Source organism: Penaeus vannamei, chromosome 2 (genome assembly GCF_042767895.1).
Source record: "Penaeus vannamei isolate JL-2024 chromosome 2, ASM4276789v1, whole genome shotgun sequence".
Taxonomy (NCBI): Eukaryota; Metazoa; Arthropoda; class Malacostraca; order Decapoda; family Penaeidae; genus Penaeus; species Penaeus vannamei.
In genome coordinates this window covers 41528846-41538845 of record NC_091550.1, presented here as the reverse complement: position 1 = coordinate 41538845, position 10000 = coordinate 41528846, and the positions used below count along the sequence as shown (strand labels likewise).

Sequence of the window (10000 nt, the reverse complement as noted above, 5' to 3'; positions counted from 1 at the left end):
AGGAAGTAGTTTACCGAGTCCATTTGCACATCACAACAAAAATAGTTCCTTTCTTATCATTGTTCACATGTTGAGAATTACTACGACTCTGCTGTACCAAAGCAAACAAACAAATACAGTATCCAAGCTTGATATCATTCTGGGTCAAAGAAAGGAAGAAAGAAAAGAAAAAAAGAATTGTTTATCTATGCTGTCCATGTTAATAGGTGCTTTGTTTGCTTATGTATGTTTTTGTTTTTTAGATTGTATGCAGATGTGTGCTTTTGGGTGTGCGTGAATTTACATGAATGTCGTTGTTATATCTTTTTCACATGGTTCATAAGGCCCCTGCAGCTACATAAATTAACACACATAAAGACACAGAATTGCATTATCAGTCGTAGACGTAAAATTTTTTAAAAGTATAGGATTTTTTTTCCTTTCTTCTCTTTTTTTTTTTTACTCTCTATCACTCTGTGTCTGTCTGCCTGTCTGTCTCTGTTTCACTTACTTTCCCGCTCCGTCTAAGAGACTAACTAGAAGTCTCCGGTTGTATCTCATTCCCTTCCATGTTCCCAAATAAGCTTACCAAAACACAGTATGGATTCCCCAGAAAGTATAGAAACTTCCCCTCCTCGTCCACTCTGTCCGGCCTCTCTCATAATACAGAAGGATCGTCCACTTGACTCCCATTCCCTATCTCTTCTCGCCGATTGGCTGGGCAGCTCGGCCAATCAGCTTCCGAGTCGTGGCGGGAACCGTTGGCTAGCTCGAAAGTTTTTGAAAATGTACTTGTTATCATCCGGCGGCTTTCTCCCCGAAGTCTTTTCCTCTCTTAGCTAAATCTTATCGGTCTTTAGGTTGTTTTTGTTGTTGTTGTCATTGTTCCTGTTATCGCTTCTTATCTTTCGGTCTCTTTGGTACCGAGTACTGTGCCTTATTTTGGCGTTTGTCTCTCCCAATTTTCCTTCTTTTTCAAATCAAGCTCCGGAGGTCGCGCCGTGAAGATTAGATTCCCTAACTTTATTCCCTTAATTTCCTTCTCCTTAAATCCTGGTACAAAAGGTCCTTCCTTCGAGGCCCTAAAGTGTCCTGCTCTGCCCCTGGTTCCTGATTTAGTCGACACACTCCCTGCCTCCCTTTCTCTCCTCTTTTTTCCCTCTCTTCTACTTCTTCCGTGCGTGTGCCTTTCTATTTCTCCCACTTCTGTTTTGTTTTTCCTACATTTTTTCCCTTTTCTTCTCCCGTTTCTGTCCTTTCTCCTTTTTTCGCCTTCCTCTTTCTTTCTTTGTTCTCCTTTTCCTCCCTATTCCCTTTTGCCTTGCACCTTCCTCTCCCTTCTTCCTCTCTTCTTCCCCTCCCCTTCCTCACCTTTCCCTTTTCACCATGTTACCTGCTGTTTTTCATCTCCTTCTCCCTTCCCCTTCTCCTCCCTCGGATCCTCGCCCTCCGCCTACTTCTTTCTTCCTTCTTTTTGCTCATCTTACTTCCTTTACATCACCCATCCCGATTTCCTCTCTTCCTTCTGCCTCCTCCATCCTCCCCTTTAACTTCCTTTCCATCGCCAATTTACTCCACTCTCTTCCCCCATCCACCCTTTACCCTCCTCTTTATTATCTTGCACCCCTCACTTCCTTTTCACTCCTCCTCCCTCCCACTCTCTCTTTCTCCTCATATCTCCTCTTCATCCAACTATACTTTTCCTCTTTCCTCACAAGCCTCACATCCTTAACTCTTCCCCATCCCTTTCACCTCTCCCTCTTCCCCCACCACTTTCTACTCCTCCTCCTCTCCTCCTCTACTGCTCTTCTGCCCCTTTCATCCCCACTCCTTTACTCTTCACCAACCACATTCTTCACCTCTTTTTTTCTCTTCTCTCTCCACACATCTTTTCACTTCTCTCTCTTCCCATTCATTATCATCTCCACTCTCTCTCTTCCTTTAACTCCCCTTCATCCTCTATCTTCCTCATTTCTCACCTCTCCCTTTCTCTTTCTCTTCCACAACCATCTCTCTCTCTCCCTTTCCCTTTCACACCACCCTCTCTCTCTTTTCCCTTTCCACACCCACCTTCACTCTCTCTCCTTTCACACTAATCTCTCTCTCTCTTTCCCGTTAACACTCTCCTTAACTCTCCCCCTGTTCCTCCTCCCTTCCTCTCCCCTTTCCTCCCCCAGCCTCTTTCCCTCCCCCTTTCTCCCCTCTTTCCCCTCCCCCCCCCTCTAAACGCACTCGACTAAGTCCACAAATCATGTTTATCAACAAAATGACCGAGCATCCATCAAGAGCGTGCTTTGTTGATGCGAAAAAAAATCGTTTATCCAAAGGTAATATTTTGCTCCGGAGAGAGATAAAGAGAAAATGATGAAATGGAAAATAGATAGAGATGCGGAATCAATTTTTTAATTTTTTTTTCCTAGGGAGGGAGGGAATTTGTTTTAGAATATTGTGGGGGAGAGAAGAGGGAGGAGAGGGAGGGAGATAGAAAAGAAAGAAAGATAGACAGGCAGACTGAGAGAGACTGAGAAAGACAGAGAGGGAGAGAAAAAGAGAGAGAGCGAGAGCGAGCAGAGAGAGAGAGAGAGAGAGAGAGAGAGAGAGAGAGAGAGAGAGAGAGAGAGAGAGAGAGAGAGAGAGAGAGAGAGAGAGAGAGAGAGAGAGAGAGAGAGAGAGAGAGAGAGAGAGAGAGAGAGAGAGACGAGACGGACGGAAAGACAGACAGGCAGACAGACAGAAAGAGAGAAAAAGGGAGAGAGATAAGAAGAAAACACAACAGAGAGAAAGAAAGAAAGATGTAGAGACAGAGAAAGTGGGAGGAGAGAGAGAAGGAGAAAACAAAGAGAAAGAAATATGTAAAGAGAAAGAGAGTATATATATATATATATATATATATATATATGTATGTATATATATATATATATATATATATATATATATATATATATATATATATATATATGGGTATATATATATATACTTACTCACAGACAGGCAGATAGACAGAAAGAGAGAAAAAGGGAGAGAGATAAGAAGAAAACAAAGAGAGAGAAAGAAAGAAAGATGTAGAGACAGAGAAAGGGAGGGAGAGAGAGAAGGGAGAAAACAAAGAGAAAGAAATATGTAGAAAGAGAGAGAGAGAGAGAGAGAGAGAGAGAGAGAGAGAGAGAGAGAGAGAGAGGGAGAGAGAGAGAGAGAGGGAGAGAGAGAGAGAGAGAGAGAGAGAGAGAGAGGCCGAGAGAGAGAGAGAGAGAGGAGAGGAGAGAGAGAGAGAGAGAGAGAGAGAGAGAGAGAGAGAGAGAGAGAGAGAGAGAGAGAGAGAGAGAGAGAGAGAGAGAGAGAGAGAGAGAGAGAGAGAGAGAGAGAGAGAGAGAGAGGAGATGCAGATACCCGCCCATGTGTATGCACAGGTGAAGGTGGCATCTCGTGTGCGTGCAAGAGAGAGGCGAGAGAGCGTGCGCGCGCCCGCACGACCGGAAGAGCTGGCGTGATGAAGTAAACATTCCAGTTGGGATTCCAGAGCGTCACTTTCCTCATACTTTTGTTGTTTTTTCTTTGTTTTTCTTTTTTTTTGCGTATGTTTTTAAAAGCAAGTTCCGCATATTTTTTCTTTTCATTTTTTGACGTTCGCTCCCAGTTCAGACTTTTTTCTTTTTCTTTTGTTTTTCTTTTCCGTTTTCTTTCTTTTTGTTGTTGTTGTTGTGTATGATTTCTTTTTCTTTTTCTTTTTCTTGTTTACGCTTCGGGGCTACGTGCTGTGGTACTGGGTGACACGTTTAGTTGTTTTTTATTTTGTTATCAATTTTGTTTGGTGCTTTTGCTTTATGTATATATATATATATATATATATATATATATATATATATATATATATATATATATATATGCATATATATATATATATATATATATATGTATATGCATATATATATTTATATATATATATATATATGTATATGTATATATATATTTATTTATATATGTATATATATATATATATATATATATATATATATATATATATATTTATATCATATAACAAATATGATATATGATATAGGTTGTGATGATGATATATAATTATAAATACAATATATATATATGATGATATATGATATGTTATGTATAGCAAGCAAAAATAAATATATAAAAGATAATTGATGTAGGTTTGTGATGATGAATCTAACGATAATTACAATAACAATGATGATAATGATATTAATAGCAAGCAAAAATAAAGATATCAATGATGATGATAATGATAACAATGGAGATGATTTATCATAGTAAGAAAAATGCTAATACTGAAAATGATGACGATAAAGACAATCATCATAAAACAAAAACAAAAGTTATGACTCTAATAATCCCGAAGATAAAAAGGGTAAAACAAAAATAGCAATAACAACAATAAAAATAACAAAATGACAACAAAATAACAACAAAATAACAACAAAATAACAACAAAATAACAAGAAAATAACACCAAAATAACAACAAAATAACAACAAAACAACAACAGCCACAAACGCCAAAATCCTCGCAAGGACAAAAGATCATCCCGCGTTTCTTTTCCTCAAGAATTCTCGATCAAGAACAAATAAAAATGTTTGGACTTATTGGCTATGTTCGAGACCCCGCTTTGGCCTTTATTGACCTGGGGGATAAAATGCCAAGGGGGAGGGGCTGTGGGCGGGTGGGGGTGGGGGGTGGGTGGGGGTGGGGTTGGAAGAGAGAGAGAGAAAAGGGGAAGGAGGAGGAAAAGGAAGGATAAAACGTTGGAGGTGGGATAGAAGATGGAGGAAGGAGGAGGGAGAAGGAGAACTTGGAGGAGAGAGCGTGGGGGGTGGGGGTGGGGGTTGGTTGGAAGAGAGTAGAGAAAAAAAAGGGGAAGGAGGAGGGAAAAAGGGAAGGATAAAACGTTGGAGGAAGGAGGATAGAAGATGGAGGGGAAAGAGGAAGGAGAAGGGAGAACTTCTGGAGGACAGTGGGCGGGTGAGAGGGCTGGGGGTATGGGGGGTTGGGGGTTGGAAGAGAGAGAGAAAAAAAAAGGGGAAGGAGGAGGAAAAGGAAGGATAAAACGTTGGAGGTGGGATAGAAGATGGAAGAAGGAGATAAGATAAAAGGAGAAGAAGAAGAGAGAGAAAGGAAAAGGCGGTGAGAGCGGAAAATGGATGTGGAAGAGAGAGAGAGAGAGAATGATAATAATATAGGAAAAGGAAGGATAAAAGGTTGGAGAAGGAATAGAAGATGGGGAAAGGGGAAGAGGAAAGAGAACTTGGGAGGATGAAAATGAGAAGGAGAAAGGGGGGAAGAGGGGGCGGAGGGTCGGAGTTTAGAAGAGAGAGAGATGAAAAAGAAGGATAGAAAGTTGGAGGTGGGATAGGAGGAGTGGAGAAAGGAAAGGAGAAAGAAGACTAGGAGGATGAAAACTGAAGGGAGGGAGGGTGTCTAAAAGATAGAAAAAAAAGAAAAGGAGAGAAAAGAAGAATAAAAGGTTGGAGGTGGGATAGAAGATGGAGAATAGGGAAGGAGAAAGAGGACTTGGGGAATGAAAAAGAAGGATAAAAGGTTGAAAGAGGGACAAGAGATGAAAATTAAGAAAAAGAAAGCGAAAAAAAGAAGGGGAATAAAACTATATTAATAAAGAAAAGAATAGATAAAGAGAGAAGCAAGAATGGAGGTACACAGGCACAAGGAAAAGAAAAGACAAGAAAAAAATTGATAAGATTAAAATTAAAGTACATATAAAGATATCTGGACCTACTTTTTCAAATAGATATAAGGAAAGATGTAGGAAAGAATTAAGTAGGAGAGAATTAAGATCTTTTTTAAATTAAACTGGGAAAAAGAAAAGATAAGAAATAATAAAACAAAAAGGAACAGAGAAAAGAATGAAAAGAAGAAAAAAAAAAGAAACAAAAGACTAAAAAAAAAGGAGACGACGAAGAAGAGACGAGAAACGTAAGAAAAAAAAGAAAGAAAATCAACGAGAAATAAAAGAAATAAGAGAAAAAAAGAACGTCAATATGATTTTTTTTCCCCATCGTATGAGATTTTCCGTTTCCTCCGCTATGGCGACCCGCAGCTCGGTTTCCCTTGAGATATGAACTATTCTTTATGAGGTTCAGCGTCTCATCAATGGCTTCGAAGTTTATATGAATCGCTTTATTGTAAAAGAGAGAAAGGTAGAGAGAAAGAGGGAGGGAGGGGGGGAGTAAGAGAGAAAGAGGGAGGGAGGGAGAGAGAAAGGGGAGGGAGGGGGAGAAAGAGAGAGAGAGTGGGGGGAGGGAGGGAGGGAAGAGAGAGAGAGAGAGAGAGAGAGAGAGAGAGAGAGAGAGAGTGAGAGAGAGAGAGAGAGAGAGAGAGAGAGAGAGAGAGAGAGAGAGAGAGAGAGAGAGAGAGAGGGTGAGATGGAGAGAGGGAGAGAGAGTGAGGGGTGGGGTAGGAGAAAGAGTGGGATAAAAACAGAGAAAGAGAGAGGGTGATAAACATAAATATATATATATATATATATATATATATATATATATATATATATATATATATATATATATATATATACATATACATATACATATACATATATATATATATATATATATATATATATATATATATATATATATATATATATATATATATATATATATATATATATATGTTCGTACATCGAGAGAGGAAGAGAAAGAAAGAGAAAAGAAATAAACAAGGACAGCAAAACCCACACCTCTGCCCTCGAAAAACAACAACAACAACAAAAAACCATAAAGTCGAAAAAAATGAAGAAATTACGAACGAAGAGAGAGAGAGAGAGAAGAAATAAAAAGGGAGAAAGGGTCAAAACGCCTTTCTAAAAATAGCTTTTGTTGCGTCCCTTGCTCTCCTTTTTGTTCCCGTTGGACCGGGGAGGATCGGGTACAAAGTTCTCTGGTTTTGATGTACTTGCTGGGTTATATTCCTCCCTTCCTCTGCGTTGTCTGGGTGTCTGGGTGTCTGTCTGTCTCTGTCTGCTTATTTTTCTTATCTGTTCATTCTCACTCTCTCTTTTTCTGTTTTTTTTTTGTTTCCTTTTTTTTCGTTCACACTTTCATTCCTCACATCCTTTTTCATTTATTTTCTTATCTCCCATACTCACTCTCTTATTCCAATCCCGTGTTTCCCCCCATCCATCTTAACCCCCCAACCTCTCCCCTTCGTCCCCCTACCTACGAACCTCTTCCCTCCCTCCCACCCATCCCCATCCTCCCCTCCCTCCCACCCATCCCCATCCTCCCTCCCTACCAACCCCACCCTATTCCCTTCCCCCTCCCCCACTCCATCATACCAGCCCCACTCCATTCCTCCTCCCTACCAACCCCACCCCATCCCTACTAACCCTACTCCATTCCCTCCTTCCCTCCCACCCCACCCCATCCTCCCCTCTAACCACCCCACCTCATCCTCCCCTCCCTACCAACCCCACCCCATTCCTTTTCCCTGCTTCCCCCCATGCCGTCCCAAACAACCCCACCCCCATTCCTCCCCCCTTCCCTACCAACCCTTCCCATTCCCTTTCTCTCCCATCCCAATCCCTCCCCTCCCTACCAACCCCTCCCCTCTCTCCCACCCTCCACCCATCCCCTCCCTACCAACTCCAACCCCACTCCCTTCTCCTCCTCCCACCCTCCCCATCCCGTCCCAACCAACCTCCCTATTCCCCCACCCCTTCCCTCCCTCCCACCCAATCCCCCCATCCTCGCGCCCCTCCCTACCAACTCCACCTCTATTCCTCCCCTCCTCCCACCCTCCTCCCTCCTCCCTCCCACCCCTAATCCTCCCCAAAACCTCCCCTCCCACCCTCAATCCCCCTCCCTCCCTCCCTACCAACCCCACCCCAATCCCCCCCCCCCAATCCTCGCGCCCGGCTTTTCCGCCGAGCCTCTCCTTTTGCGTGGGGGGGAAATATGAGGAAAAATGGCGGCCATTTGTTGCCGGTTGTAAACAATGGCCGAAGGATCGTTTCTCAAGAGCATTTTCTGTATGGAACGATCCTTTCGCTTCGGTCTCCGCGCTCTGGGGTCTCGTGGCCGCCTTCGCTCGTTCGGTCTGGGTTCTCGGTCTGCCGGAGTGCGTTCGGTAAGGGGAGAGAGGAGGAGGGAGGGAGGGAGGGGGGAAGAGGGAGAGGGAGAAAGGGGGGGAGAGGGAGAGGGAGAGGGAGAGGAGAGGGAGAGGAGAGGTAGAAGGAGAGGGAGAGGTAGAGGTAGAAGGAGAGGGTGAGGGATAGGAATAGGGATAGGGAGAGGGAGAGGGAGAGGGAGAGGGAAAGGGAGAGAGAGAGAAAGGAAGGGAGAAAGAGAAAGAATGGGAGGGAAGGATGGGGAGAGGGAAGGAGGGAAAGAGGGAAGGATGGAAGGAGGGAAGGAGAGAGAGAGAGAGAGGGAAGGGGAGAGAGAGAGAGGGAAGGTAGATAGAGGGTGGGAGATAGAAGAGAGAGAAAGAGGAAGAGTGATTGTGTGTGTGTGTGTGTGTGTGTGTGTGTGTGTGTGTGTGTGTGTGTGTGTGTGAGAGAGAGAGAGAGAGAGAGAGAGAGAGAGAGAGAGAGAGAGAGAGAGAGAGAGAGAGAGAGAGAGAGAGAGAGAGAGAGAGAGAGGGGGGGGGGAGAGGGAGAGGGAGAGAGAATTATTTGAATTGTTGAGTTATTTGCTTGTTTTCCCCCGCGTTTTGATTTATTCTTATCATTTCCGTATGTCATTTTATCTCGTCTGTGTATCTGCCTTTTCTCTCCGTCTCTGTGTCTGCCTGCTTCCCCCCCCCCCCCCCTCTCTCTCTCTATCTTTCTCCTTCTCTGCTTCCTTCCTTCCCTCCATTCCTCTCTTTCTCCCTCCTTCCCTCCTTCTCTTCCTCTCTCCCTTCTTTCCTCTCTCTCTCTCTCTCTCTCTCTCTCTCTCTCCCCTCTCTCTCTCTCTCTCTCTTCTTCTTCTTCTTCTTCTTCTCCCATTCCCTTCTCCCCCTCTTCCTCCTCCACCTCTTCTTCTTCTTCATCCTCCTCCTCCTCCTCCTCCCTGTCTGTTGATCTTTCTGTCTTTCTTTCTTTCCTCTCTCTCTTTCATTTTTTCTCTCCTCCCTCCCTCTTTCCTGAGTTTTTGCCCTTGGTCAAATAATTCGTTTTATCTACAACGTATATTCATATATTTTTAGATTACGCGAATATCTAGACCTGAGCTCCGAATATATAAAAATCTTGAATTGCCCTCAAGATATTTGTCTACATCTTTTAACATAGTTTACCCTTGATAAGACAGAGAAAAGAAAATGTGTTACGTCCAATAAAATGAAAGGATTGGGATTTGAACTATCAAGTTGAATTTACATTGCGAAGGTAAATATGGCCGGGGTTGTAAAATGGAAAGATAAATAGATTGGTGAATGAATGTATAAGTATTTCTTTTATCAGTGAGAGTGAGGTATATATATTTTTTGTCAATGAGGGTGAGGTATAAGCATTTTTTTTGTCAATGAAAGTAGGGTATAAGGAATTTATTTGTAAAGATGATTTTTGTCAATGAAAGTGAAGTTTAAACACTTTTTTTATCAATAAGAGTGCGGTACATATTTTTTGTCAATGAAAGTGAGGTAAAAGATATTTTTTTTGTCAATGGGAGTGAAGTATAACCATTTTTTTTATCAGTGAGAGTGGGGTATATATTTTTTGTCAATGAAAGTGAAGTATAAGCATTTTTTATCAATGAGAGTGAGGTATAAGGAATTTATTTATAAAGATGGTGATGATGTAAGATGAATATGATAGGGATGATTATGCTGATTATGATGAAGATGATCACATATACTGATAGTGAAGATAGTGTAAGTAATAATGATCATGATCATGGTACTGTCATAATGATAATGATAATAGTTGTAAGGATGATGAAATACTATTCATATAGAATCAAAGAAGAAGAATAGTAAAAATAAAACGATCAAAAGCATTGGCAGTAATAGCAACTACAATAGGAATAAGAAAATAAAAAAACAGAGAAAC

At 41.9% G+C, this 10000-nt stretch overlaps 1 protein-coding gene across 1 annotated transcript in view; it reads left to right on the top strand.

The window, feature by feature from the left end:
- The window catches only part of LOC113820412 (nicotinic acetylcholine receptor beta2), a 433088-nt gene that overhangs the window by 320986 nt on the left and 102102 nt on the right, over positions 1-10000 (top strand). The window lies entirely within an intron of this gene.